Raw genomic sequence first — 11,351 nt, 5'->3', positions numbered from 1 at the left:
CCAAATAAGATGGCTACATGGTTGGAATCGTAGGCCTGTTGCAGGTTACTTTGTTGGATTTTGACCCACGTGCACAAACTCTACTGCGAAATATCGGTGTAAAACTTACAGCCCTTTCTCTGCCCTCATTCTGGATGTCATATTCCACTGCCCTCCTGTCCCTTGAGAACAATGCCTCCCATTTCTGTCACAATGGGAGATACCCCATCAAGAAAGGCACCACACTGAATCAGAGCTGTTCCTTGAGGCGTGAGCTAGACCTCAACATACAGAGATAGAGGGAAAAATATTCTAGAAAGAGACACCATCGCTAACGGGTTAATGTGTCCGAAACCTGAGTTATCATCAGAATCACCCGAAGAGTCTGGTAAAAATTTACTTGCGGACAGTATTCAAAATCAGTCTCGGATTTAATTCACTATAGAATGGGCTCTGCAGTCTGCCTGTTAAGCAAACTCCACATTTATGAAGTATAATGAGGTTTAAGAACTACTTGAGCTAAAGTATGGGCACCTGAAAAAAAAAAAAAGAAGTAAAGGACCCTGATATATTTGAGTCATTGGGGGGGTGTCTAGGAATCAGGCGGTGACTGGCCGCGTGCTACACATCTCCTTGATTTCTACTGCCTTGCATTATGGAGTCAGACATGGTTTAGGGATGGGCAAAAACATGTTTTCCTCCTATCCACCCAATAGCAAATGTGCTAAGGAGAGCAGAGCGTGGAAGTGAAGTGCTGACCTACATTCACTCAAACAATAACAGACAGCACTTTGCCAGTCATTACTTGGACCATCAGAATCAGTAAAGTGCCTAAAAATGACTGTGCATTATTCAGCAATCTAGATGTGCTTTGAAAGCCTCCTTTGATGGATTGGGCTTTCTTCAGTGTGATTGATGGTTCAGACACCATATGCCTGGTGACCCGGAGAAAGACATTGAATTTCTATCTGCGGAGAGGATTCCAGTGCCCTGATGGCACTTGTATATATATATGATAGGCAGAATTTAAATCCCATCTTTTAAAATCCGGAACCGGACATAACGTTCGGGGGTTAAAAAGGCCAGTGTGGATAACGCAATTAGTGAGCCCAAAGAGTGTCTACTGTAGGAGCTGGGGACAAATCCTCACTGCCTTATGGATGCACTCGTGGTAAGGTTTTTCCCCCATGTGGTTCATATTTGTAGGTATAAATTCAATCCCTCTGGAATAATAACAACAATTACTCTTACTATCATTTTGGGAGCGTGCTTACGTGTGCCTGATTCGTGGTAGGCCTTTTACAGACGTTATGGTCTTTAGTTCTTCAAACAAGTCATACGGGTAGATGTATTCACTTCATTTCATGAAAGAGAAGACTGTGGTTCAGAGAAGATTCCTTTATTCTTCACACACTCATCCCTCCGACGACGACGCACTGAGCACTGACCGCGTGCAGGCACAGCTCTCAGTGCGGGGAAGGCAATGAACCCAACAAAATTTCTTCTCTTGTGGGACTTACGTGCTAGTGGAGGAATGCAGATCAAAACCAAAGAAACGGATATTTGCAGGTGATGATTAGTGCTAAGGAAAAGAAAGTACCCCAAATATAAGTTTGCAGAAGGGGGAGAGAGAGCAGGAGCTGTTTTAGAAAGAACAGGGAAGTCCTCTGATAAAGTGGCATATTTGCAGGGTCCCTAAGGAGATGAGGGGGGAGGGTGATAAATACTCTGCTCACCATTCCACTGCCAGAACAATCTACCACCTCAAGTCACTCTCAGCGCCACAAGATACCTCCACCCAAAGGTCCCCTTTGTCACACGCTACCCATGTCACAAGAAAGAGACAAAGCTAATTATTGGAATAAAGGACCACTAACCACAGAGGAAAACAGGTTTCCCAGAGAAACCTCTGAGAGCTTGCTCAAGTGACTAGGCTAGTTCTGCAGATTTGTTCCGTATTTTATGACATATTTGTTGGGTTTTTTTCAAGTGAGCTCTACGCGCAACGTAGGGCTTGAACCCATGACCCCGAGATCAAGAGCTGCACGCTCTCCTGACTGAGCCAGCGAGGTGCCCCCACTGTGTAACATGTTTGTAACTGGAAGGTACTAGATTGTGTCTTTTGCTCTCTCCCATTCTTGCATGCAGAACATCAGCAGTAAACAGCGGTCTTAATTTGAGTAAGTCTCTAGCCTTTATTTCCACAACGCAAGCCATACACATACAGCTGTTCAAAGAGCTTCCCAAGAAATGAGAACAGAAAGGTCAAAGATCTGAGGCAGGGGTACATTGGTGAGGTTGCCTTTTGGGCCAGCATGGCTGGAGTGGAGCAAAGGAGGCAAAAGTGGTAGGAGACAAGGTCACAGAGGTCACAGGGTCCAGGTCACACAAGTCACGTAGCCAGGGAGTGGGAGAAGCAGGGTTTAACAAAGACCCCTCTGACTCTAAAATCCTCATTTCTGATAAACTTCAGGAAATAGAAACTACCAGATAGAATGCCCTCCTCCTCCCACTGCCAAATCTCCCCTCCAACCTGCATCGGTATTTTTTAGAACGAGGAACGATTGGTCTTGCTGCATGTAAAGGACAAACTTCTCCATGTGGGTTCCGGATCACAGCCTTCTTAACTTTTCCAAAGGCATTCCTCCTGCAATTCTCACCTCTCTCTCCTGAATCATCAATTTCTTCTGCTTCACATTTTCCATTACCATACAAATACACTGTAGTATCCCAGATCCTTTAAAAAAAAAAAAGAAAAGAAAAGAAAGAAAGAAAAAAACCCAGCAAAACCTCCACACTCCCTCCTGTTTGTCTTTAAACCAAAGGATAAGTTACTGTCTCTACTTCTTCCCTTAGTAATTACGTTCTGAAGCTACTCCTTCATCTCCGCCGAGGTTACCCTTGTCAAGTTCACCAGTGACGTCCCTGATGCCAAATCCTTGGGCCGTTTTTCCATTTTCATCTGACTTTACCTCTCAGCACATTTGACAGAATTGTCCACTTTATTGCAACACTTTCTCCACCTTTTCTAAGACCTCACGTTCCTACTTCACTGGCTCAGGCTCCTTTGCTATGCTCTCTTTCCCATCACTATATGGATTATTTCCTGGTGCAAGCTGCGTCAGTCCTGCTTTTCTAAGTGACCTCATCAAGTCACTGGTGTTAACTGCCATTCACACACCATCTCTGTCTCCATCTTGCATCTTATATCTGAGCTCCGTATTTATTCGTGTCGTGTTATCTATTTAAAATGTCCTTCTTAATGTCTCATAGATAGTGCAAACCTAATATATTTGGATTTCTTTCTTAAGCCTGTTGTTCTCCTGGTATTCCTTCACTCAAACTAAGACATCCCCCTCCTCCCAGAGAGTCAAGTCAGAAAGCTAGGAGTCCTCCTGATTTCTCTTCCCCTGCCCTCCATCAACGAGCCCTGTTAGTTCTGCTTCCCAAACCCATCACAAATGCATATACTCTTCTTCACCTCCGTAAACTACCAACTTACTCCCGACCAGTATCATCGTGCACCTGGGTTACTACAGTGGCGTCCCAATAGGGGTCTCCTTGCTTCTAGGCTTGTCTTCCAACAACAACAAAATGTTTTCTCATGAAACAGCCAGTTATTTCTCTCACTGGTTTTTGCTGGTGGTGCTTTGCGGGGATGGAAGGAGCTGCTTCAAGCTAAACCGCCTGGTGCCTCTAGTTGGGGGAGGAGAGTCTGACCCCCTGGACCTCCTGAGCAGGCACCTGCTGTGGTGGGGTATTCCCTGTCTGTGGGAGGTGAGGAGAGGTTTTCTGGTCCATAGGCTGTGTGGCGGGATCTGGATCTGTCTTGCTGGTGCTGACCTGGTATCTTTGGGTAAGGGAGGGAAGTCTCGGGTCATTTCCGGTCTGAGTGCTTGCGGAGGTGAGATCCCTTTTGCCAGCTTCCCAGTGGCCACTCATCATTCCTTTGGGGGGGGAGGGGACTCCATACATGCTGCATTTCCAAATTCCCACCTCCATTCTGCGCCTCTTATCTGAGTTCCATGCTTGTATAGTCCACCATTTACTTAATATGTCCATTTTCATGCCTAATGGGTAGCTCACAGCTAATATATCTTGATCTCTTCTCAACATTTACTTACTTCTCCAATCCTTGTCTCAGGGTAATGTCTTTGGGAAAGCATTCCTTAGGACCCATTTGAGCTTAGTGGGTAGGATAGTCACTAAAAAGTGTTATTAGTGGTAACACTTGTGGAAGGGAAAGGCAGGAAGCAGGGCTGGGCACAGGGAAGAGTCAAGGTACGATGCACACCCAAGAAGACCCTACAAGGAGGGGCACCTGGGTGGCTCAGTGGGTTGAACCTCCAACTCTTGGTTCGGCTCAGGTCATGATCTCAAGCTTGTGAGATGGAGCCCCGTGTCAGGCTCTGCGCTCAGTGCAGAGTCTGCTTGTCCCTCTCCCCCTGCTCATGTTCTCTCTCTAAATAAAATCTTTCAAAAAATCCTATAAGGAGCTATAGAGCAAGAATAATCCTTCATAATTGTTGCCAATTTGGCAAATTTGCTGGGCCCTTATATTCTCCGGGAACCAGACCTTGGATGGGGGCCACCTGCAAAGGGGTGCGGCCTGGGGTGAGGCGACTATTAGGCCAGCTGCAGCTAAGGGCTGTCCTCAAATAGCGCTTGCAGCCCCTGGGGCAACAAGTCCTTCCCCCGAGTGGGGTCTGAGCAGTGTCTCATTCCCACACAATCCCTGTCCTGACCCGGTGGGCCTCGTCCGTCTCAGCGCGGTGGAATCGCCGAGACCAGCACAGAGTGAGTGTTTCTAGTCCTGCAGGCTGCTAGCCAAAGGGTCTTCCCTCAGCCTCGTGATCTGCTAAAGTTCTCCTGACCCCAGCGGGGCTTCCTGGGTGTGCACACACAGGGGGTACAGCCAGGTCTTGGCAGGATGCCAGCTGAGAGTCTCCTCCAGCCGCACCAGGTTCCTGTTGGTCCGTTCAGGCCAAGATTTCCTCCTTAGTCTGCTTGGCTGGGGAGCTTCTCTGCCTGGCCCATGGTGCGCTCGCTGCGCAGGATTTCCCCTCCCTCCCACCCCAGCCGTGCCTGCCCTCGTGTAGAATTTCCTCCTGGCCGCCAACAGTCTCGCCCTTAAGGGTTACCCCTATCCCTGTACATGTCCAGTTAAGGGCCCTTTAAATATTGTAGTGATTGTGGATTTCCTTTGTGTGTGTGAGACGCTAGCGATGAATAATGTTTTGCATGTTTTCACGCGTGCTTATTAGCCATTGGTACCTAATCTTTGGTGGATTTTCCGATTCCTTTGTTCAGTTGCTGGGAATGTTTGTGTTCTTATTGACTTGTGTAGGATTTTTGACTTGACATGGGATATTATTGACTTGCATGGGACTTTGCATATAATATATACGTACATACAAGGGAGATTTATTCCTGAACAAGCTTGTTTTTTTGAGTAAGATTACCAGCAGAGAAGCTAATTAGCTTGCTACTGTCTCTAGGCAAAATCTCCTTTTAGGTGACTTAAAGGGCACAGCTGTTAATCATTTGACCGTAAACAACTCTGGTCTTTGGATGTGAAGCTTCTGACTAGAACCTACAAACGTAAGCACCGCCCCCACCCCCGCCCCATAATTTCAAAACCATGTAATTTTCTGAGTTGCGCTGTGCCATTTTGTCTGCATACATAGTTCTTCCCTCATAGTTAAACATTCACCACCAGACTGTTTGATATGCCAAGCTTAAGTGCACGTCTGAGAATTCAATTCAGAAAATGAGACCACAACTCTAAACCCACACCCAAATGCATTGCCTGAAATCTTGATCTCTAATGAAAATGCACTGTCACTGCTCTTCACACAGCAATCATTCTTGAAGAGGAAAGTGCAGGCCGAAGGTATAAATTGGGCTCTGCTTTAACACCGATCAGAGGATAAGCCCAGTTTCCGTGTAGAGAGATTTAAAGGTGCGAGAGGCGAAGAATGATGGGACCTAGTTCAATGGAACTGGAGTTCCTGTCGGTTTGTTCGGTTGCTCTTTAACTCGCTCTGTGTGCGATATCAAAGCAAAGCCCCTGGTATTGCCTCTCTGCTACTGGGACCCGGGGAATGGACCGCGGTCCTGCAGGTGCGTTCACATCCGGGAAGATCGGCTGTGTCGGAGTTAGAGCTGAGTCACCATAGCCGAAGGAGACCAGGCTTGGAAGCTCTTTAAGCCTTGCCCCTCCCTTCATCAAAGGTGAAAACACATGCAGAGGCAAAGGAAATTTCCAAAAGTCAATTGAATTAGTTTCTGGTTTAGGTTACCAGGAGATTCTTTCCTCTATACTACTAATTTCACTTGTATTGTTTTTGACAGCGCGGTTTGGTTTGTGTTAGAAATGAGTTCTGAATCTCGTCCCTAGGGCTGGCCTTCTAAAGTGGAGAAGGACATTGATGGTTTCTGATTGCCTTCCAAATCGGTTTGCTATTGCTTCTATTTTCCCTTCTAGTGGTGGTCTCATTTCCTGTTCTCTGGGGCCCATTCTATTAAAAAAAAAAATTCTCTCCACTTAAGATTCTGTTGCTAATGTCTAGCACCGGACTCTATCTCCTTGCAGAGCGTTCCGTTGTCACTTCAGAGAAACAAGCCTGCAATGAAAGGGGTTTTACAAAATTGTATATGGGATCTGAGGAGGAGGCTGGATTTATAGAACCATCGGTAATTCCATAGCGTGGTTTTGGTTTCTGTAGTTTCCCCACCGCCCCAGGTGCACTTAGAAGAAAAGTGAAATAATAAATGGAAGTCTTGTGACAGCTTGGCAGGTGAAGTCTGTTTCTGAAACGTGTGACAGAATTGTTCATATCGTGGCCATGTCCCTGTATGAACAATTCACAAGTCCAAGCTGGCATGGGCTGGTTCCCTTGGGCATGGGGATGGGTTTCTCTGCTAGAAGGTGCTGTGAAAATCAAGCTATTACAGCAGTAACTTCCCAGTTGATATAGGAATGGTTTTATAGCAGGTCCGGGGTTCTCAATATTTGGTAAAGAGTCAGAATTGTATGTTTAAAAAACAAAACAAGGGGCGCCTGGGTGGCTCAGTCGTTAAGCGTCTGCCTTCGGCTCAGGGCGTGATCCCAGAGTCCTGGGATTGAGCCCCACATCAGGCTCCTCCGCTGGGAGCCTGCTTCTTCCTCTCCCACTCCCCCTGCTTGTGTTCCCTCTCTCGCTGGCTGTCTCTGTCAAATAAATAAATAAAATCTTTAAAAATAAATAAATAAAATAAATAAAAAAACAAAAACTAAAAAAACCTCAGGCGCTTCTCGTGTGCAAATAGAATTGCAAAATATTGAACGTCAAGAGTATAGTGCTGGTGTTTGACAAAATTTTAAATCACACGAGGTTTCCTTTTTTTTTTTAATGAGGTATAATTTCCATACAATAAAGGGAGCTGACTTTCAAGTGTACAGCTCAATTAATTTTGACAAATTTGATACCTGTGTGACCACCCTTCCTCAAACTCTGATCTGATTTCTCTCACCATAAGTTTATTTTGCTTTTTTTAAAAAATACTCCTATAAATGTGGTCATACAGCCTGTACCCTTTTGAAAATAGGTCACTCAGCAAAATGTTGCTGAGACTTCTGCATGTCGTTGTGTGTAAAGATTGTTCCTTTTTCCATAGTATTCCATTGCATGAATATACCACAATTTATTTACCCAAACCAATTTATTTCTATTCACGGATATTTGGGTTCTTTCCCCAAAGTTTTGACTTTCTGTAATTAAAGTTGCCACGAACAGTCTTGCACAATGATTTTGGTGGATATAGGTTTTCATTTCTGTTGAGTAAATACCTAAAACCTGAGGAAGGTATATGCTTGATAAGAAACTGCCAGTTTTTCGAAGTGATTGCATCATTTTCCGTTGCCTGCAGTGATTGTATGAGGGCTGTTTGCTCAGCAACCTTGCGAGCACTTGGTATCAGAGCCCTAATTTACACTTGAGCCATTCTAGTAGGTATCAAGTGCAATCAGATTGTGCTTTTAATTTCCATCTTCCTCATGTCTCATGCAGTTGAGCGTTGGTGCTTTCTTTTCTTCCGGCTTCATTGAGATATTATGGACAGATACGAGTTGAAGGCATAAACTGGGATGATTTGATACACCTAGATATTGTAAAGTGATGGCCACAATAAGGCTGGTTAATGCCTCCATCCCCTATCGAGATTACCATTCTGCGTGGGGGTGTGTGCACGCGTGTGATAACATTTAAGATTTACTCTCTTAACAGCTTTCAAGTATTGTTAATTATAGTCACCCTGCTTTACATTACATCCCTAGGACTTATTCACCTTAGAGCTGCAAATCTGTAGCCTTTGAACAACATCTCCTCATTTCCTGCCCCCCTCCCAGTTCCTGGCAACCATTATTCTATACTCTTGTTTCCATGAATTTGGCTTTTGTGGATTCTGAATATAAGTGAGAACATACAATGATTATCTTTTTCCGCCTGACTTATTTTACTTATTGTAATGTCCTCTTGGTCCGTCCACGTCGTAGCAAAAGGCAGCATCTCCTTTTTTGTGGCTAATACACCATATCTTCTTTATCCATTCCTCTGCTCACGGGCACTTAGGTTGTTTCCATGCCTTGGCTATTGTGAATAATGTTGCGATGAACATGGAGGTGCAGATAAGGCTTCTGAATAGTGTTTTCATATCCTTCAGATATGGACCCAGAAGTGTGATTGTTGGACCATATGGTAGTCCTATTTTTATTTTTCTGAAGAAGCTCCATACTGTTTTCCATAGTGATTGTAGCAATTTACATTTTACCAACCATGGCACAGGGTCCCTTACCCCACATCCTTGACAACACTTGTCTCTTTTTGCTAATGGCCATTCTGACGGGGGAAGTGATATCTCTCGCTGTGGTTTTTGGATTGCATTTCTTTGGTGGTTGGTGATGTACCTGGAGATGAACAAAACAAACCTTCCGCAGCCAGAGCCATACAGAAGGGCCCATTGAGAAGAGTAGGAGGGGCAGTCACGCGCTTGTAACCTGTAAGTAGGAGGAAAATCGTACGCTTAGAGGAGCCCCTTTGGAAGACCGGCCTTTTCTTCCAAACTAAATCTACTCTTAACCATTTGATCCAATACTCTCCTTGGTATTTACCCAAAGGAGTTAAGAGCTTGTGTACACACCAAAACCTGGGCACGGATGTTTATAGCAGCTTTATCACTGCCGAAACCTGGAAGCAACCAAGATGCCCTTCAGTAGATGAATGGATAAAGTGTGATGTACTCAGACACTGGAATATTATTCAGTTCTGAAAAGTAATGAGGGGCGCCTGGGTGGTGCAGTCGCTGGGCATCTGCCTTCGGCTCAGGGAGTGATCGCGGGGTCCTGGGATCAAGCCCCACATCGGGCTCCTCCACTGGGAGCCTGCTTTTTCCTCTCCCACTCCCCCTGCTTGTGTTCCCTCTCTTGCCGGCTGTCTCTCTCTCTCTGTCAAATAAATAAATAAAATCTTTAAAATTAAATAAATAAATAAAAAGAAATGAGACTTCAAGCCAAGTGAAAGAAGCCAGTCTGAAAAGACTACATACAATATGATTTGAGGTATAGGACATTCTGGAAAAGTCAAAACTGTGTGGACTGTAAAGTGATTAGAGTTTGCCAGGGGTGGGGGTTGGGGGTGGCATGAATAGTCGGAGCACAAAGGATTCAGTGAAAACAGCCAGTATAATACTACAATGGTGGCTACACGTCATTATACATTTGTCCAAATCCATAGACTATGCAACACCAAGAGTTAACCAGGGACTTTGGATAATTATGATGTGTCAATATAGGTTTCTCGATTATAACAAATATACTGAGAATGTTGATATTGGAGAAGGCTACGCACGCTGGACGTACATGCGATATCTCTGTACCTTAGTCTTAGTTTTGCTGTGAACCTAAAGCTCCACTAACGACAATGTTTTTTTAAAATGTCTACGCGTGAACGTTTTAGGTCCTGTGATAAATGTATGTTTGACTTAAATGTCAATTGTTTACCAAAGTATCATACAATTTTACATTCCTGTCTCCAATATATGAGAGTTCCAGTTGTTAGACGTATTCTCCAGTAATTGGATTGTCAGGTTTTTAAGAATTTTATGCAATAGATTAACTGGTATCTTACTGAGTCTTTAGTATGCGTTTCTTTTATGACTAATGATATTGAACATCTTTCATTTTTTTATGAATATATATAGTCCTCTGAAAAGTGTTCAAGTAATTTTGCCCAGTTTTTAATTGGTTTGTTTCTCGTCTTATTTACATGGAAGAATTTTTATATATTCTGTATGCAAGTTGTGTGTCAGATGTAAGTAATGTGAGTATGGTCGTATAGTCTGAGACTTTTAAAATTTTCCTAAGGATGTTATTCAAAGAATAGTAGGTTTTAATTTTCATGAAGCCAATTGATCAGTTTTCTTTATGATTTATGCTTTTTGGTTCTATCTAAAAAAAAAATCTGCCTACTATAAGATGCAAAGGATTTCCTCTTAGGTTATCTTCTGGAAGTTTCATTATTGTAGCTTCCACATTTTCAGACTATGATCTATCTTGAGTCATTTGTTTTGTTTTTGGTGCATGGCAAGAATTGAGATTTTTTTTCCATATGGATATTCTGTTATTTCAGCTGTGTTTTGAAAATTTAATCTTTTTCCCACTGAGTACCTTTAGTGCCTTTGAAGAAAGTTAGTTGACTATGTGCGTGTGAATCTATTTTAGGTGTCTCTATTCAGTTCCACTGATACAGGTCTATCGTTGGCTAATACCACATTGTCTTATTAAAAGCCTTAATACGGGCGCCTGGGTGGCACAGTGGTTAAGCGTCTGCCTTCGGCTCAGGGCGTGATCCCGGCGTTATGGGATCGAGCCCCACGTCAGGCTCCTCTGCTATGAGCCTGCTTCTTCCTCTCCCACTCCCCCCTGCTGTGTTCCCTCTCTCGCTGGCTGTCTCGATCCTGTCGAATAAATAAATAAAATCTTAAAAAAAAAAAGCCTTAACAGCAAGGAGTGTAAGTTCTTCATCTTTTGTCTTTTAAAAGTTATTTTCTAGTCTTTTTTTTTAAGCTATTCCAAAACCAGTTTGGTTATTCAAGTTGGTTTTATATTTTCATATCAATTTAACAAGTGTGTTTATTTTTATTTAAAAGCCTTTTGGGATTCTGATTGGGATTGCACTGAATCTCAGTTTTAGAAGAATTGACGTCTTAAAAATGGTGATTTTTCTGATCCAATAAGTAGCATATTTCTCCATTGATTAAGGAATTCCTAAATGTTTCCAGTAATAGTCATAATTTGCTATATACAGGTCTTCAGTGTACAGATGTTTGAGTAA

The sequence above is a fragment of the Ursus americanus genome, chromosome X (assembly GCF_024610735.1).
Source record: "Ursus americanus isolate L20-20 chromosome X, mUrsAme1.1.p, whole genome shotgun sequence".
Classification (NCBI taxonomy): Eukaryota; Metazoa; Chordata; class Mammalia; order Carnivora; family Ursidae; genus Ursus; species Ursus americanus.
The sequence above is the reverse complement of the archived record's forward strand: the minus strand, read 5'-3'. Positions refer to the sequence as shown.